This window comes from Scomber scombrus, chromosome 10 (assembly GCF_963691925.1).
Source record: "Scomber scombrus chromosome 10, fScoSco1.1, whole genome shotgun sequence".
NCBI classification, from domain to species: Eukaryota; Metazoa; Chordata; class Actinopteri; order Scombriformes; family Scombridae; genus Scomber; species Scomber scombrus.
The window spans coordinates 17,823,319-17,843,479 of record NC_084979.1 but is presented as its reverse complement, the minus strand read 5'-3'; the positions used below and the strand labels follow the sequence as shown (position 1 = coordinate 17,843,479).

General features: G+C 44.2%; 1 pseudogene; it reads left to right on the top strand.

The window, feature by feature from the left end:
- The window catches only part of LOC133987916 (ERC protein 2-like), a 128,843-nt pseudogene extending 113,632 nt beyond the window's left edge, over positions 1-15,211 (top strand).
- Positions 15,212-20,161: the final 4,950 nt, after the last annotated feature.

The following is a 20,161-nucleotide window of genomic DNA, read 5'->3' as shown; positions in this document are numbered from 1 at the left end:
CTTCCACCATATTGGTCCACTTAATGCATCATCCACTTAGAATCCCAAAGCATTCTAAAAGTGCAGTCTCATTCACAACAGTGACACTGTTATTCATCTTAGTGTGCAATTATTCTTTGTGTATTTATAGACGAATACTCAAGCTGTGTTTGCATGCAGATAATTCCAAAATGTAGGAATGATAATACTAGGATTTGATCCGATGTTGGTGTTCCCATGTCTGGTAGTGTGGTGCAAAGATGGCCATCGGTTAGTGCTGTTAATCAAACACATTGTTTATGAATAAGGACACATTGTGCTACATTCTTTGCCCATATATGACTCTGTCTCACAGCTAAAGATACAGTAATGGAACTGGGATTGCCATTGTTCCATACTCTAAAATGCTAAATTTGTCTTTAGGTTTTTTAGGCCATGGATGTTAAATTGGACCATATGAAGAGGAATTAAAAGCAAATCATTTGCATTGTTGTTTGTTTGTTTTTTAAAAACAGATTTCTTCAATTAATCTTTTTAAACATAAAATAATTATTTTTTCCATTTTATAGTGAATGACCAGGTCCAGCAGAATAAGCCTGCAGTCTAAAGCACTTGCTCTGGTACAAGTCTAATGTAGGTCTGTGCAAGTGTGTGTGTGTCCCTTACAGTGAGCATTTAAAGAAATAACAGTGGAGGTGTGGGGAGACGAAACGTGTCACATTGGTTCTGCTCTGTGATTAATGGTGTGATTAGCTGCTCCGATCCATGTCATAACACACATTCATGCGCACACAAATACATGCGCAAATGTGAGCACACACTCGAGAACACACAAACACACAAGTGGCCTATTAATGGTCTTGAATGGGAGAATCCAGAATCCAGATGCGGTGCGCAGATAATTGTACTAAAAACACCAAATGTGAAGTCCCAGGCCAGCAGGACTTTATTCTGAGTTCAGCATGTTTATTTTCGCAATTGAGTTATTTCTGCAGGGACTTAAATCATGGAATAAAAACACTCCAATGCAGGTCAATTTTTAATTGAGTCCAAAGTGTTTTTTGAATGCAGCCTCCCTCCTCCTCTTCCTCCTCCCCTTAGCTCACACAAACCCACACATTACCTTACCATGCTAGTTTAATGCCTTCCTAATTTCAAATGCAATTTAAGAGTATGGAGCCCCTCCCTGAGCTACTACCTTATCGTGGTGGAGGGGTTTGCGTGTCCCAATGACCCCAGGAGGTCCGTTGTCGGGGGCTTTATGCCCCTGGTAGGGTCACCCAAGGCAAACAGGTCCGGGGGGAGGGACCAGACAAAGCGTAGCTCACAAAACCCAAATGACGAGTAAAATACATGGTCCTTGGTTTCCCTTGCCCGGACGCGGGTCACCGGGGCCCCCCCCTGGAGCCAGGCCTGGGGGTGGGGCTCGATAGCGAGCGCCTGGTGGCCGGGCCTGCACCCATGGGGCCCGGCCGGGCACAGCCCGAAGAGGAAACATGGGACCCCCTTCCAGCGGACCCACCACCCGCAGGAGGGGCCAAAGGGGAAGGGTGCGATGTGAGCTGGGCAGCAGCCGAAGGCGGGGGCCTTGGCGGTCCGATCCTCGGCTGCAGAAGCTAGCTCTAGGGACGTGGAATGTCACCTCTCTGGCGGGGAAGGAGCCCGAGCTGGTGCGCAAGGTTGAGAAGTTCCGGCTAGATATAGTCGGCCTCACCTCGACGCATAGCAAGGGCTCTGGAACCAGTCTTCTCGAGAGGGGTTGGACTCTCGTCCACTCTGGTGTTGCCGTTGGTGAAAGGCGCCGGGCAGGGGTGGCAATACTTATTGCCCCTTGGCTTGGCGCCTGTATGTTGGAGTTTACCCCAGTGGATGAAAGGGTAGCCTCCCTCCGCCTTCGGGTGGGGGGACAGATCCTGACTGTTGTTTGTGCCTATGGCCCAAGCAGCAGCTCAGAGTATCCACCCTTTCTGGACTCCTTGGAGGGGGTGCTGGAAAGTGCTCCCTCTGGGGATTCCATCATTCTGCTGGGGGACTTCAACGCTCACGTCGGCAGCGACAGTGAGACCTGGAAGGGTGTGATTGGGAGGAACGGCCCCCCCAATCTGAACCCGAGCGGTGTTCTGTTATTGGACTTCTGTGCTCGTCACAGATTGTCCATAACGAACACCATGTTCAAGCATAAGGGTGTCCATATGTGCACTTGGCACCAGGACACCCTAGGCCGCAGTTCGATGATTGACTTTGTAGTCGTGTCGTCGGACTTGCGGCCGCATGTCTTGGACACTCGGGCGAAGAGAGGGGCGGAGCTGTCAACTGATCACCACCTGGTGGTGAGTTGGCTCCGATGGTGGGGGAGGATGCCGGTCAGACCTGGCAGACCTAAACGCATTGTGAGGGTCTGCTGGGAACGTCTGGCAGAGTCTCCTGTCAGAGAGAGCTTCAATTCCCACCTCCGGGAGAACTTTGACCATGTACCGGGGGAGGCGAGGGACATTGAGTCCGAGTGGGCCATGTTCCGCGCCTCCATTGTCAAGGCGGCCGTCCGGTCCTGTGGCCGCAAGGTGGTCGGTGCCTGTCGTGGCGGCAATACCCGAACCCGCTGGTGGACACCGGCGGTGAGGGATGCCGTCACGCTGAAGAAGGAGTCCTATAGGGCCTTTTTGGCCTGTGGGACTCCGGAGGCAGCAGGCAGGTACCGGCAGGCCAAGCGGGGGGCGGCTGCGGCGGTCGCTGAGGCAAAAACCCGGACATGGGAGGAGTTCGGTGAGGCCATGGAGAACGACTTCCGGACGGCTTCGAAGAGGTTCTGGACCACTATCCGGCGTCTCAGGAGGGGGAAGCAGTGCACCGTCAATACTGTGTATGGGGGTGACGGTGCCCTGCTGACCTCGACTCGGGACGTCGTGGATCGGTGGAAGGAATACTTCGAAGACCTCCTCAATCCCACCGACACGCCTTCCGGTAAGGAAGCAGGGCCTGGGGACCCGGGTGTGGGCTCTCCTATCTCTGGGGCTGGGTCGCCGAGGTGGTCAAGTTGCTCCTCGGTGGCAAGGCCCCGGGGCAGGATGAGATCCGCCCGGAGTTCCTCAAGGCCCTGGATGTTGTGGGGCTGTCATGGTTGACACAACTCTGCAACATCGCGTGGACATCGGGGGCAGTGCCTCTGGATTGGCAAACTGGGGTGGTGGTCCCTCTTTTTAAGAAGGGGGACCAGAGGGTGTGTTCCAACTATAGGGGGATCACACTCCTCAGCCTCCCTGGTAAAGTCTATTCGGGGGTACTGGAGAGGAGGGTCCGTCGGATAGTCGAACCTCGGATTCAGGAGGAGCAATGTGGTTTTCGTCCGGGTCGTGGAACTATGGACCAGCTCTACACCCTCTGCAGGATCCTTGAGGGTGCATGGGAGTTTGCCGAACCAGTCCACATGTGCTTTGTGGACTTGGAAAAGGCATTCGACCGTGTCCCTCGGGGGGTCCTGTGGGGGGTTCTCCGGGAGTACGGGGTATCGGACCCCCTGATACAGGCCGTCCGTTCCCTGTACGACCGGTGTCAGAGCTTGGTCCGCATAGCTGGTAGTAAGTCGGACTCGTTTCCGGTGGGGGTTGGACTCCGCCAGGGCTGCCCTTTGTCACCGATCCTGTTCATAATTTTTATGGACAGGATTTCTAGGCGCAGCCAGGGCGTTGAGGGGTTCCGGTTTGGTGACCTCAGGATTGGGTCACTGCTTTTTGCAGATGATGTGGTCCTGTTGGCTTCATCAGACAGTGACCTCCAACTCTCACTGGATCGGTTCGCCGCCGAGTGTGAAGCGTCCGGGATGAGAATCAGCACCTCCAAATCCGAGTCCATGGTCCTCAGCCGGAAAAGGGTAGAGTGCACCCTTCGGGTCGGGGATGAGATCCTGCCCCAAGTGGAGGAGTTCAAGTACCTCGGGATCTTGTTCACGAGTGAGGGAAGGATGGAGCGGGAGATCGACAGGCGGATCGGTGCGGCGTCTGCAGTAATGCGGGCTCTGCACAGATCCGTCGTGGTGAAGAGAGAGCTGAGCCGAAAGGCGAAGCTCTCGATTTACCAGTCGATCTTCGTTCCTACCCTCACCTATGGTCATGAGCTTTGGGTAGTGACCGAAAGAACGAGATCGCGGGTACAAGCGGCCGAAATGAGCTTCCTCCGTAGGGTGGCTGGGCTCTCCCTTAGAGATAGGGTGAGAAGCTCGGTCATCCGGGAGGAGCTCGGAGTAGACCCGCTGCTCCTCCGCGTTGAGAAGAGCCAGATGAGGTGGCTCGGGCATCTAGTTAGGATGCCTCCCGGACGCCTCCCGGGTGAGGTGTTCAGGGCACGTCCCACCGGTAGGAGACCCCGGGGAAGACCCAGGACACGCTGGAGAGACTTAGTCTCTCGGCTGGCCTGGGAACGCCTCGGGATCCCCCGGGAAGAGCTGGACGAAGTGGCTGGGGAGAGGGAAGTCTGGGCTTCCCTGCTTAGGCTGCTGCCCCCGCGACCCGACCCCGGATAAGCGGTAGAAAATGGATGGATGGATGGATGGAGTTCAGCTATGTTATATTTATCTAACTTAAAATACCTTCAGTGCCACTAGTTAGACAGCTTGAGACTCCTGCGATGGTCATTCAGATGAACTTTACAAAAAAGGGCCTGTTATATACAGTATTCTCTTTTATGTGCCCATATCACCTTTTCTTTTTGTAATCATGATTTTACAGTGAGCCGGGGGTCAATGTGAATGTATATTGGTCACAACACTGGATTTACGACATCCTGTTTGATGATGAGCATAGACATAACCAATGTGCTCTGAAGACGCTGACTTTTCTTTAAGGGTTACGCAAGGCATTCTCCTGTGTATTGTGGGAGTAAATTTGTATGTCTGGTTGTGTGTGTATGATAAAGCTTGGTGGTATGTTTCTGCTGCACCTGTGGACAGTCATTTACCCCCCCTAGCTCCTCTGTACACATACTCACACACACACACACACACACAAACACACACGCACATTGTGGTAACCAGTGGTGACAGAGGAAAGATGTCATATCCGCCTCAGTCTGCTCTTTTAGGCTTCATTACATTATTACGTGCTCATGAGTCACACTGAGGTACCACGAATACCGCACTTAGCAGACCACTTCAAAGATATCTGCTTCTTTTCTGTGTCTGAGTTTTAAGGAGCTCTACAATGAGTGACATCTGCACATGTACAAGGGCCCATAGCTGCAGATGTTGGGGCTTTGTATCTGTCTCTTTGCTGTCCACCTGTGTGCTTTCTACTGAAAAAACAAATGTTTTAACATTCTAACTTCTTTTTTGGAGAATAAATATGAATAGTTTTTTCACATTGTGCCCATTTACGTTAACATGCCTGTTTACCTTTTTTACCCTGTCTTACACTGTCCCACTATCACCCCCTCAGGCAGCAGGCTTTGCTGGCAGCCATCAGTGAGAAGGATGCTAACATCGCCCTGCTGGAGTTATCCTCCTCCAAACGGAAGAAAGCCCAGGAGGAAGTAATGGCTCTAAAGAGGGAGAAGGACAGGCTCATGCACCAGCTCAAACAGCAGGTACATCCAACACCTGCGACCACAAAGCTAGCTATGCATGTGAATGTACATGATTAATTAAACTTACAGCTCTCATAGTGGTTGTCTGGCCTGTGCTTGAATCATATGGAGCCTGGCCTTGCAGTCACCATTTGGGACAGATGCTGTTTTTTTAATCAAAGCAGGACTACAAATTCAAACCTTCTGTAGGTTGTGAAGCCTTGCCTGCTTTAAAACAGCCTCATGGGCAAACTTTTGAACTTTAAAACCTGGAACAGATAGAGGTTAATAATTCCCTGTAATAAACAGAATAGACTTCCCCGCCTCAAACCACAGTTACTGTGTTCAGTCATCATAAACCAAACCAACAGGACCTGTGACTCCAAATACAGGCAGATAAACACATGAGGAAAGCTAGTGTCTTAACAATAATGTTGCAATGAGAGTGATTAGATGCACTACCTCAGTATGACTGGTGAGTCACTAGCAGACTTGACATCTGCTGGTCAAACTGACGTCAAATCTTCCCACACACTCACTCACATACTGGTGCACCCACACCTATTTCCCATATTGCCCTAGTGCTCAATATGACCTGAGGCTGATGAAGGTACGTGGGTCATTAGGGTCTGGTCAGACCACAGCAGTGACTGAGCTAACATGTATGCTAATGATTATGAGGCAACAGCAGGGAGTCCACATATACGGTCTCCTGAGTCAGAGGGGCTTCTGGGAAACATGGTGAATTTAAAAGTCAACAGATGCAGTGGCTGGGTGTCCATTTAAGTGCCAACCTATGTTTGTTCGTGTCTCGTAAACGATAAACAGTTCCTAGGGGGTGCATTCCATTCAAGGAATTTCAAGGAAAGCCTATTATCTGTTTATCGCCATTGGATGCGTCATGTTTTCCCGTTGGGTAGTTAGAGTGCACCTGATGATTTGATGAGCTCTAATTGCAATGATGTGTCCTCCAGGACTGGAATAGAGTAGTGGAGAAGAAAGGGAAAAGAGGAGAAGAAAAGAAAGAAGGGATGGGAGAGGAGTCAGCTGCAGTTCCCGGAATTTTTTCTTTGTCTCCTCTTTCCCATACATGTATACCTTGTTTCTGAAAAAGTCAATGGGCTTATAAATCCATGTAAACACTACTGCTAAGTGCAAAGGTGTACCAGGCAGTGCTATGGCCACCTAGCATTGGGGCCATAAAAGTGTGGGACTTTGCAATCTATTCATGCGGAGGTTGTAAGAGAAGTAGTTCTTATAGAGTCCTCACACTACGTGGGTTCTTTTCATTCCACAGAACCAGCTCTCAGGAGGTTATGTTGTTCAACATGACACACACCCGCTCTCTGTCTTCTGACCCATTGACACACATATCAGGATAGGTTGCCTTCCTCAGGCCCTCAACAGCCAATGGCGGAAGGAAACTGACCAGGAAATGCCGAAGAATTATGGGACTCAGAGTCTCTTAGGAGAAAGCTGATCTGGAGACAGCAGATAGATTTACAGATAGCAGTGCCCTATCTGACCTCCCCACATCCCACTTCTGGAACATTTGTGTGTGTGTGTGTGTGTGTGTGTGTGTGTGTGTGTGTGTGTGTGTGTGTGTGTGTGTGTGTGTGTGTGTGTGTGTGTGTGTGTGTTCATGAAGCAGGCGGTCTAAGATAAACTTTCCTTTCTCAGACAGACTTACTACCCTTTGAGGGTAAGCCACACATTCACACTAGCACACACATGAAAAGTGCAGTGTTTAGACTTCCTGAGGAGAGTCAGAACAAATGTGTCCCCATGTGGGAATTCTCAGAGTGGTCCCATCCTAGTGATGGATGGCCAAACGTCACTGGTGCTTTGAAGTTGAGAAAAGATTCATTTGTAATTCTCAATGGTGTGTCATTCTCTGAGACTTTGCCTCTCTCTTGCCTCTCCATCTCATTTTCCCCTTCTCTTTTTGGACATACTTGAACATCCATCCTCTCTCTATGCTGAAAAGATGGATTTTGTGTTCCCACATGTGTGCCATGGAGACAGGCTTATGTAAAACAATCTTCCTGTGCTACTCAGTTTGTGGGAATTGTTACACACACACACACACACACACACACACACACACACACACACACACACACACACACACACACACACACACACACACACACACACACACACACACACACACACACACACAGGCTGGATCAAAGAATTAAAGAATAAAGAAAGTGTTGTGAAGATTGTGCAGACTTTCCCCATCTGCCTCTGTGTATAAGGCCATTCTTGTAAGTGTCCCATGTCCATATGTGTTAATAAAACTCTATTCTAATCAGGGCAGGCTTATGATTTACAGAGGGCTTGAACTGAGGTTTGGATGCAGCTGCAAGCACAGCAGAGGGATCATCACTGCCATGTTGTGCCAGCAGCTGCACTTTGATACACATGCAGACACAGACAGACATATAGTACAGGGAAATGTGTTATGCTAAGAGATGTCAGTGTTTTCAGTGACACCTCTTACATAACATATTCCTCCTCTCCTCTCCTCTCCTCTCCTCTCCTCTCCTCTCCTCTCCTCTCCTCTCCTCTCCTCTCCTCTCCTCTCCTCTCCTCTCCTCTCCTCTCCTCTACCTTGCTTTACTCTTCCTCAGTTGTGCCACCTGTGCCTATTCTAGGCTGCCTGATCCACAGGCAGGCCTGGAGGCCATCACAGAGCTGTTTACTCAGCAAAGCCACTAATTAGCACTAATTAAAACACACACATTCCACCACATTTTATGTGTGCACACCTAATTTGTACATGCACACAGTCTGTAAGAAGAGAGTGGCTTTGTATCCATTTCCATGTGTGTGCCTATGTCTGAATGAACTGGTTAGCCAAATGTGGGCTATCCTGACTAGGATAACAGTATCATTTCAATTTTATCAATTGTGATGGAAATTCTGCTTATTGATTCTATCAATTCCCAGTTTCAATTCCAGTATTGTAAAAACAAGTCTAATGTTCAAATGTTTAGATAACAAAAATATTTTCATTATTTTAAGCAGTTAATTCAAAGTATTTTTTACTGAACATACAGTGCAGATTTAAGACAACATCTTTTTTTGGTAAGATCTCACACACAACAATCACACCATAATTATTTTACAACCAAAATTAAATGAAAAATGCCTTTTTAACCTTTTTAGATTAGATTAGATTAGATTAGATAACCTTCCTAGTCACATTATGCACCTATTACGATATATGCCAAAACATTTTGATTTTTGTATTTCATTTGTACAGCTTATGTAAGCATTTGATATGACATGTGCTCACATAGGCTTGAACCAACCAGTTTCAACCAATAATGTCATGACATCCACTCATTAATCAATCTTCAACTTTTAGCAGCACAGAGCTAAGATTCATTACGACACACCCACTTTTTAGTGTTCAAATCAAATTCCTCCCAAATTTATGTCTGACCTGTCCATCCTGTTTCACCTGGAAATATGTCATGATACAGAAGTCAGATATTTTTTTCAATGAAAATGAGAATATGAGAATAATGATGTAGAAATAATTATTCCCTCTAATATCGCCAATCATATTCCAATTGCAATATCAGTCAAAATAATTGCAATTAGATTTTATTCCTTCAGCCATACACCTAACTACCCTCATCCTGACCTCACAGTCAGACTCTTCCATTTGTGTTTGTATGCTACTTAATAGGGTTCAATTAAATGAACAGGGATAAGTGATGTGGTTCTTATTAGATTAGCAGCAAGGACAAAACGCATATTAGCTTTTTTGACCCTCAGCCACAAACTTGTTTTGAAAATATTTTTCCATGACAATTCAAGAGTCTGGGTGAAGGCATCTATACAATATGAGCAGTGCAGTAGTTTCATCAGCTGCATGGTTCTATATTTATGATAGTAATTGTCCTGGCCTCAATGACAAGTGTCAGCTCTGTAACTGTTGCATTGAGGCCAGCCCAGCCACACCTGCTAGTGTGAACTACTGAGGTCAAGGAGGGCCGTACACCTCAATGTAGCCTTTAACTGCTCTAAACACGGGTCTGGTGTCTGTCTGAGCCCTCCTCCATCCCTCACTCTTCATCTCTATCTCTCTCCTTCTTTCCCTCTCACCAGGGTGTCAGTGTTCTCACCTTGTCTAAGTAGCTCTTCTCCAATTTGAACTAATTGCTAACCTCTTTAATACTAGCTACATCCTCTCCTGTGATCCTGACTGGCTCATTTCCTCAGTCATTAGGCCTTAGCTCCTTATCTCAGCAGTGATGTCCCCAGGCCACATCTCCGTCCTCTCTTTGCAGCTGATTCATGCTTTCTGCCTCTTTCTACCATGGCTGTCTCTCATTTAAACAAGAAAAGCCACAACATTTTGGATTTGTGCATACATTTCCTTCAAATCATCTTCATTCCATACGAAATCACACCTCCCATTCTGCAGTCATGTCCACCCTCAGGGGAAGTATCTGCAGTTAAGCTGATCCTGTCAATATATCTGCACCCACTCTGTCTCTATCTGTCTCCAAGACAGCTGGCCTCACTGGAGTTAGGCTGATTGTTAATGTTAGTCAGCCTAGGCTGTTATCTCTCTCCAAAGCAATGATGTTGGCAGTATGACAGCCTCTTCCACCAACACTCACACAGATGTACAGACATACACACACAGAAACAAAGGACACACAGTCTTACTTGCCCATTTACAGGCATGCAGAAAGACGCATATTTGTGTGTAATTTTTATCAATGACATCTAAAATGCAGGTGCTTCACTCGGGCCGAACGTCTGTAGCCTTAGGCTATCTGAAATACTGACTAACTGTTCTTACTATGATTTGTCTAATTCAATTAAATGATCAACTGCAATATGGATGACATTTGACAGACTTACAATATTTTCATCAGGCACTCTGACTCACTTAGTTTATGACCTGTCAAGTGTTGTTAGCGGCACTGTTTTGATCATCTTTGATGCCTTCTTACTATCCAAGATTCCCTCTGCCTAATCAGGCTGCAAGAACATTTGAAAGAAACAAACAAGCAGTGTTGGGGAAATAAATGGCCTAGTGCACATGCATGTTATAATTATACGTTATACATTTTCTTGTTTATCTCCTGTTTTGCAGACACAGAGCAGAATGAAGATGATAGCGGATAACTATGAGGAAGATCACATCCATCCCCAGCATCATCCTCACCATTCTCACCACTTGCATCCAGCAAATGTGCATCACCGAAGCCTGCCGAGAGGCCTCCCCCATGCCAACCACAGACCCCCTATGGACCAGGTCAATATGAATGTACACACGCACACACACGCACAAACCCACACACACACACACACACACACACACACACACACACACACACACACACACACACACACACACACACACACACACACACACACACACAGTCTTCGGTCAACATTTTACCAATTGGGGACACAACGTTTGTCCCCAACTGCACAAGCTGTCCCCAATCAACTGGTGTGAAGTCTGGTTTGTGTCCCTGAAAGTCATACCCACACACAGACAGACACACACACACAAACACACGCAGGCACACATGCAGGCACACACTCACCCTCAGCAACCAGTTTAAAGTCTATGCTTGTTTACACAAGTTGACATGTTGTGGGCTCTCATCTCCTTGCTTTTAAAGTTGATGCAATTTCATATTTGTCAGCCCTGCCACCAGTCAGTTATGGTCAGACCAGGCAGCATAGAATTTCCCCTCTGTCTCTTCTCCCTCAACCCCAATACTTACTGCCAAGTTAGTTATTTATATAATTTAGATAAGGGGCCTGAAGGGAAAAGCTGCCAAATGAGCATTTTTGATCGATGGGATTTGTATGTGAGATTAGTTTATATATCATTCATCTCTCATATGAGCTCCTTCTGAGTATCATATCCAGACTGCCCTGAGGACAGACTTAATGTGTCTGTTTGAAGACAGCTGAAAAAGAACAAACTGTTATTGTTATCAGCACAAAGTGCTTGTGTGCATGGTGTAGGCATGTGCATACCTGTATATATATATATGTGTGTGTGTGTATGTGTGTACAGACGCACCTTCAGAGATACGCACCTGAGTCTTTGTTGACACTATGTAACCAGATGATATCGCTATCGGGAGAATGCAGTTTTCACAGAATGACAGATGATTTCACTGTTTTTCCATTAACTGATCAAAGCTTTTAGTTATTTGAATGCAGTATAAACTCATCACAGCTCTATTGTTGTCAAGAAGCTGCAATCGGGGGGATTCCAAATAATGAAGATGAAATGTGTGTGTATTTGTTTGAGGGTTTAAGATGAATACCTGGGGATTTCCACCTGAGTCTAAATTCCCACATCTGTTCTATCTGATATGCACTATTACATGTTTCTAGACTTTATAAAATGTTTCTGTAACTGTCTAAATTGGAGTTAAACATGCTCAGGGGATTCCCTGTACTTAATACCTTACAAATACACGCACATGCATATAAACACACAATCCTGTCCAAGCATCTCCTCATGCTTAGCTGTAAGAAGACAGTGTGGTTGGTTTTATTATTTTTAAGGTAGTTAACACCTGTGGAAGGTATTTCTAAAAGCATGTAAGGGTCTGGTGTTGACTGACATCCATATGCACACTTTTCATTCAAGAATCTCAGACACACTTGAGTTATATTACAGCAAGGTGTAATATCTATTATTCATGAACATTTGCATAATTTTTCAACCAAAGAATGAATCTACATCTAATTTGGAAGATATTTGCGGCATTCATGCTTTAGTATTTAAACGTTGAGAGTGAGGAAACTGATGATATGGAACATAGCTTAACCCTCAAAACCACCTTATAATCCCACAGGGACCACTTTTAAATTTTTGCTGTGTAGTTATTAGGTTATGTTATGTTATGTTTTACATCTACGAGCTAAAATAATATTATCAAACCATTAAGTCTCTGCATTGTTCTATTGTATTGCAGAAAACGTGTAACCATGACAGGCTTCATATTAAACTGTGAGCTGCAGGGGGTCACTTTTTAGTATCATACATTACTCCCCTTTACTTTTCACTTATAAATATCTTTCCTGCAGTGTGGCTACCCAGCACTGTTTTACTGCAACAATGTTTATAGTGTTTGACATATGAAACAGTAGCTCTCTCCAAGTGATATTTCAACTTTTCAAGTTGGACTGAAAAAGCCTAGCAAAAAAAGCATTATTAGGGTTGCTGGGAAATATTGTTAAGAATGTAGGGAATAACAAAATAACTCATAAATCTGCGCTGATTGGCTGAATTATACTCTTAAAAGTTGAATTTGTATGTCTATAAAAGGCTAGTGTGACGGCTCATGCATTGCATGAATTTGAGGAAAAATTAAAAGAATGACGATACATATGTGTCATTTTGCACATTACTTAGATCTAGCTAAGTATACTGACACCTTGCATGGGAACAAAATGTCCAAATCAAAGATGCATATCAAGATGTCGTCACCCTCTTCTTTCCATAAACTACAGCAAAACAGATTATTATTTAGGCAAGTTGTTTCTCTTGTGTCAAGCACGACCACTTCAAAAATAACAAACAGACCCTGTTGGCAGAGGTCAGTCTATCACCTCATGGCTTTTCCTCATTCTGATCTTTGACCTCATGGGGCTCCAAGGTGTGTGTCTGCGTGTGTTTGTGTGTGTGTGTGTGTGTGTGTGTGTGCAGTGTTGATGGGGTATGTCAGGTCACACAGTCTGGATGTCACTGAAGTCCCTGATTTGAGACTGTTTTCCCTCCAAACAGAGGGCTCTACATCTCCTTTAATCTCCCTCTTTCATCTAAATGTGATTAATTACTCTATTTGTTTTCTTTAACACTTTGTTCTGTCTTTCCCTCCCTTTTTTCTCTATTATTTTGGCTCTGCTTTTTCATTCTTTACTTTCCACTACATTTTTTTCTATACTCATTTTGTTTGGTCATGCCTCTTACCTCTCTCTCTTTTCTTTTTTTTTTACGCCTTTAACATCGTGTTTCTTCCTGGTGTATTTTCTTCCCACCCAACTCTCTCCATGTCTCCCTGTCTCTTTCATTAATCCCTTCGGTCCCTTCTCTCCTTCCATCTTTCCCATTGTAAATATAATATCTAAGTGTGGCCAGGCCAGTGGTTCAGTGCCGGGTCCAGGAACGCCACTAGAAGGATGATTGATGATGATAATGATAATGATGATGAAGAGGGTCCGCACACTCACCCTGGAGACCACAATGGCTTTCCAAGATTCTGCTAGAGCCATGAATAACCTGAGAGCAACCACACATTGCAATTTATTTATTTATTTATGTTATTGCATTGGCTCACACATGCACATCACATGAATACCTAACTGGCACATTTAAGTCATGTAAGCACAAATCCATGCACTGGAGTAGGTTGTCCAAAGAGCCAAACCACATGTCATTCAAAGCTCATTGGTACAGACAGTCAGTGGGCCCATCCCAATCCTCTAACTCTACTCCCTGTCCTCTATTTAATCTGTGATGGACTTCAAAAGGACAGGTGAAATCTTATTGTAGGAGACAAGCATAGGAAGTGGAATTAGCCTCTTGAGATGTACTCCAGGTCTGTGTCTCAGCAAGGAGTGTGTGCAGTTTGAAGGCCATGTTGTGTCCATGTTGTTCTCATTTAGCTGTGCCAGTACCACTGCCAGATACTTGGCAGCAACCTCGGAAGGAAACAGAAAACAGCCATAAAGTGTTTATCAGAATCAGAATTATACAACCTTTTCTTTTGGGTTGTTGTTCTTTTTTCTAAGCCTTAACATGCTGCCTGCTTCAAGTTTATGAGAAGTAGCACATGGTATTTGGCCTGTTTGTGTGTGTGTGTGTGTGTGTGTGTGTGTTTGCCTGTGTGTGTGTTTGCCTGTGTGTGTGTTTAACCTGGCAGAATGAGTGGTTATAGGTCTGGCTCTGTTTACAGGGCCTGTCACAGCCATTCATTGCATGCTAGCATTTAGCATCTAGCATGTTCTACTGAAAGGCCATTATATCTATAGCTTAGCTGCTTAGGTGTAGCCTACTGAGTTTACTGAGCTTGTCACAACCACTCAGTCTAACCAAAGTCACAGTGACTGCAGCCAAGGCCCTTGTGTTTTTTGCTCTTGTGTAGCGCTAACAGAGACTCTGCTTTGCCGAACTCTGGTTTAGCATTATGCAGGCAAGGGCTTGGATATAGTGAGCTGCCAGCTCATGCTAACCATTGTAATGTTAGTGTCTGAGTGAATTAGCCTCCCTGTTAGCAGGGCTGTTGTCTGCACAGTTTCAGCCCTAAGGAAACCCCTTGTGTGTTTAGTTATTGGTTCCTAACAATCACAGTGCAGAAAGCATTTCATGATATCATACATAGTTTTTCTGAATGAGGCACATGAATAGGATTGTTTTGATTAAAACCCAAAGGAGGTTAGCAGGACCATGGGGACTCTACTTGTAAAGACATAACCACTGGGTCGGTGTTTGTACAATAAAAACTTGGTATGAAAGGGAAGCCACCTTTAGCCAAATACATGCAGTTTTTTGTGTTTTTTGAAATTGAATTATTGACTACATGTTAACCTTAACTGTTAATAGATAGATAATGACAATTGTATTTTCCCCTTCCTTTTCTCTCAGGATGATGAAGAGGGAATATGGGCATGATGGCCATCACCATGGGAACCCTGCATCCATATTTTCTCAGTGAGTTTCTATTGCACAGCTACAGTTTTCTACTAATTTTAAAGCTAATCTACTCCTTTCCAGGGTTTAGTACTGTACTGTATGTCTGCTCCGGAAATTTTAATGATCTCCTGCACAATAGGCTTCAGTGGGCTAGAGTAACCATTAGCCGGGTACATTGATGTTACCACAATAACCACACCATTACCCAGCTCTGACAGAAGAGAGTGTAATAGAACCCGGTTCCTTTTCCCATTGCGTATGAAGTTCAGTTGAGTAAAGAGCCTCAGTTGATTCAGAGGTTTATGGCTGCCTTTCTGTTAAAGCCTCATGTGCTGGTTGTGCCACATGCTGTGCACACACTCTGTGACCATATAGGTAACTGTGTGGTATTAGATCTGTATACACCCAGCAGCCTAAAGCGAGCGTACCCGGGTCCAGAGGTGATAAAAACGACACAGTGAGAAAAACCAGAGATGGACAAGTCTGTCTCTCCGCGCCCTGCTTTTTCAGTCATAGTAAAGTTTTACCGCGCTACCCCACCCTGTTTTGTGCCAGTGTGTGGGGCAGTTAATTACTATACAACACAGAACAGTCATGAAGCTTTTTTTAAGGCTGCAAGCTGAAAAAGCATAAAATGAAGAATGCAGAGTCATAAAGGATAATTCCTGTTTTGGGGGGTTTATATCGATGCCCCCCATAGACTCAGGATGCCTTTGAACGCAGACGTGTGGGTAGGGTTAAGGTTTGCTCCAAGCTAATACATAAGTGTGTAAGAGAAAGACAGACAGACAGAAAAAAAAGATTTAAGAATATACATGTTAGAGATGAGAGACTGAGAAACAGAGATGTGGAAAGAAAGGTAGAGAAGAAGGGTGCTTATGTATTTATGTGGGAATGAGAGAGAAAACCAGGCATGGTATAGTCATAGTTTCCAGTGCATCTCATTCTTTTCCCCCAGTAATCCACAGGTGGACCATCACAAGCAGATTCTCTCTCTAACCTCAATATCTTAGTAGTTGTGCACTTTGCCCTAGCACTGCTTTTGGGATTAAGAGTCCTATAGCTTGTGTGTGAGCAAATGGTTTGTCTTCCTGCAGTGTAAAGCTTGTGTGTGTTTTGTCGGGATGTTTGTGTGTGCATTTGCAAGTGTGTGTGTGTGCAAGAGAGCATTGCTGAGCTATACAGTGCTGGAGCAGCCCACATAGCCTATAATCCAGTCCATGTGTGCTGAGAATGCAGCAGTGTCAGGATTCACCGTAATGAAACAGACCACACTGCCCCCTTTCTCCCTCTCTTTCCATCCCTCCATCTTTTTCCATCACTCCTGTTCTTTCCACCTCTCCCCACATTTTAGCATGCACAGCTCTAACATATATTCCTTCAAGGTAAACCTAGACTTGGACCCGTGACCAGCCTACTGCTTCAGTATCTCCAATCAGATATCATGATGGCATGCGTATATATGTGTGTTAATGTGTGTGGGTGTGTATTAGTTCTTCTTATCCCAATCTAATAGAATAAGCCAGGCACATTAGCCTTTAGCGCAGAGTGGTGTTGTGGCTTGCGATATCAGTGCTGCTCATCTATCCACTGCTGTTATTCTGGCAGTGCACTACGCGAGCGCAGCTAACCTGTATTAGCCATCCTCTATGAGAGAACAGATGGGAGCCATTTAGCGGTGTGTAGCTACAGCGCAATAAGGCCAGACCTAATCCCCATATCCTGTCCCTGAGTGAGCCCTCCCTAATATGAGCAAACAGAGATGACAGCACTGATAGACAAATAGCCAAGGATCTGTGTGTCTGTGTGTACGTGTGTGTATCAGTGTCCTTGCATGCATGCATGCTTGCTTTGATTGGTGTTTCTTATGGATAACCTTGACTCCCAGTGCGAGGCCACATTTTGAATTCCACACAAACCTAAGTGCTGAGTTTAAGTTGGCAAGTTCGAGTTGTGGGCGTCCAGGTGTGGATTTGGATTGGTTAGCCATAGTCCTGTCTACAAGCACACCGTGCTCTGATTGGCTCATTGTAGTTGTGTATGTCCTGCTGTTGATTACAGAGGTTTTGTTTACCCTCTTGGCCTCCCAGACCCCCCTCTAATGAAATAAGAATGTCCTTTTGGACAGAGCGCACAAGAGAAGGGGGTTGGAGGAAAAAGTGAGAGAGAACATGGGGCCAGAGGAGTGAAGCAGAGTGGGGGGAAGAGGTTTTCTGGAAACATTATGCTTTTATCCCACCGTGAAGTTATTTGTACTGAATGAAGCGAAAAGAAGCTGAGAGGCTTTCCAAGTGGGGACAGAAATATGTTTGTGTACATGTGTGTGTGTGTGTGCACGCAGGAAGGAGTGAGGCCTTGTTCAGGTTAAAACAAGTCAGGAAGATGGCTTTCATTTGCCCATGCTGTGTTTGTATTGAATGCCGTGTTTGTGTCTACACTGTGTATGTCTGTAAGTGTTTCACTCATGTGTGTATGCACGCCTAAAGCAAATCAGAAAGTAGAGTATGAGTTCAGGGAAAGTTAGATTAGGCAGCAGATTCTTAATCCCATTTATTATTCTAAAGTACAATTCAGTGTGTCACAGAAATGCCTGTGTTGTCTCTTGATCACCAGCATACAAGGACTAAACAAGTCCAAGTGCTCCTTACTACTGAAATTGAAGTGACAGCTTTTGAAACTCATGAACTCAAAGTACAGCAACTGTGGAAGTAGGAAACTGGTTGACAAGACGTTAGATCCCCCACAAGCAGCAGGTTGTGGGAGGTGTTTGATGGCCCCTTTACTTTCTATCTGGAGTTTTTTGAGGAATTGGAACAGGAACAGGAACGCTATTTACACATAAGCCCAGTATGAGGTGTTTATCCTACTGAGCAAAAATACTTTTAGAGCAGGATTTTTCTCATTAAATTATACCTTTTTCAGTGGTGGAATATAACTAAGTACAAGTATTTACTCAAGTGATGTACTTAACTGCATATTTGATATACTTTTACTTTACTTATATACTCATACTTATCCATTTCATGGTCATCATTACATGTTCAACTCCACCACAATTCAGAGGGATTTAAGAGAAGAAAAAAAAGTACTCGAATTAAACTATTTGACAGATATTGTTACTGCTTACTTCTCTGGTTTTACGCACAAAACATATATAAAAAAATCATGCATTTGTATAGATAGAAACACCCAATAGTTTAGCAAATAATTGAAACTAGCTCCACCTCAGCCAATTAAAATAATAAAATGCTATTCAAACATTAATGCATTAAAATTTAAATCCAATAATATAATATCAAATGACATGGCACTCAGGGCCATTTTTTCTCCATTATGAACACTTTCACATTTCGTCTCATAAACTAAAATACTTTGACCGAGGACTTTTTATTGTAATGGGGTATTTTCATAGTGTAGTATTACTACTTTTACTTAAGTAAAGGATTTAGTTAGTTTAGTTATTAGTTTTTCCACTATTGCCCTTATTGTATATTTAGCTACTATTATAATTAAATATAGGGAAAACAAAACTACATTTTAAAGGTTTCATAGGCTCTAAAGAAGTGTGAAATTCTTCATTTTTATAAAGGTTATGTTTTTTTGTAACCAAAATAAAATGTGGCCATATAGGCTTCATTTATTATTTGATTTACAGTATGTAATTGGAGTTGAGCTTCAAATTATAAATGCAGTGCAACAGAAGTGATTCAATAATGACTGTGAGAGGTGACGTTAGTTTTATGTAACCACAGTTCTACAGCTGAAATCAAAACCGTTTTGGCCTGCAGCAGTTCAGATGACACTTCTTTTTGTGGGTAATCACCGTAGTCTTATAGAATATCTATAATGATAACAGTTTACAGTTGAGTGTCTGTTTTTCATATCTTAATATCACCTCATTTGCTCTCTTTTCAATTGTAAACAATACTTTAAATATCATGTTTACTGAATTACCAGTAAGTTTTAATTAATAATTGGCCTCAACAGAAAATTCTGTCAGCGATGTCTTGAATGGTTGAGCCGGCCCATCCACTTTTTCTGCACTGTGTGCCAGACTGAATCTCCACTATAAACAACAATTACCCTACGCATTAATTAGTGTGGCTGATGGCATATATTTCTACAACACGCCTGAAGAAATATCTGCAACATGTTTTCACACAACTCAATCAGTGTAAATGGATGCAAGCTATTCTGTATTTAGAAAGTGACACATGCCATTGAAATAGTAAACTACGGTTCAACATTCAACATAGGTTTTTAACAGGAAGTGGTCATTTACTTGATTATATTTTGAAAAAGGCGTTTCTTGCTGGATATAAAAGGTCTTTGTGGATTTTGAATTTTACTTTCTTCAAGTTCAACCTGCATATATGATTGTGTGCATGTGTAAGTACACACTTGTGTTCGCATGTGGGTAATGTTTGGGTGTGTGAGTATCTCTTTGCACATGTGTGTAGCCGTGCTGTGCCAAGCCTCTTTGGTGACCAGTGAACCACAGTTTGGAGGTCAGAAGAGGCGTCTGACCGAGGCCATCCCTCAACCAGCTGTCAGCATCATCAATCTGTGAGGTCAAAGGTTGTTTCACCCGGTTGAACATGAGTAGAGAGAAGTCAGAGACACCTGAGGACTGACATCTGAGTGTGCTGTATGTGTATCTATTTCAATGCATCCCGCCACTCCCCGCTTCTTGTGAAGATGCAAAGTGTTGTGTGTCTGTATGTGAACAGAAACATGGACAAAGCAATTCAATTGTTAGCATTCAAAAATGACACCTCCCATGATGTTTCAATAACACAACCATGTCTAAGAATATTCGGTTCTGCAGTTTTTGAAAGATAAGAAAATATTTATGTTAAAAATGCTCAAATGTTACCACCAATGCAGTAGTTGATGTAAAAACACCAATGTCAGTTTTTAAACCAGACA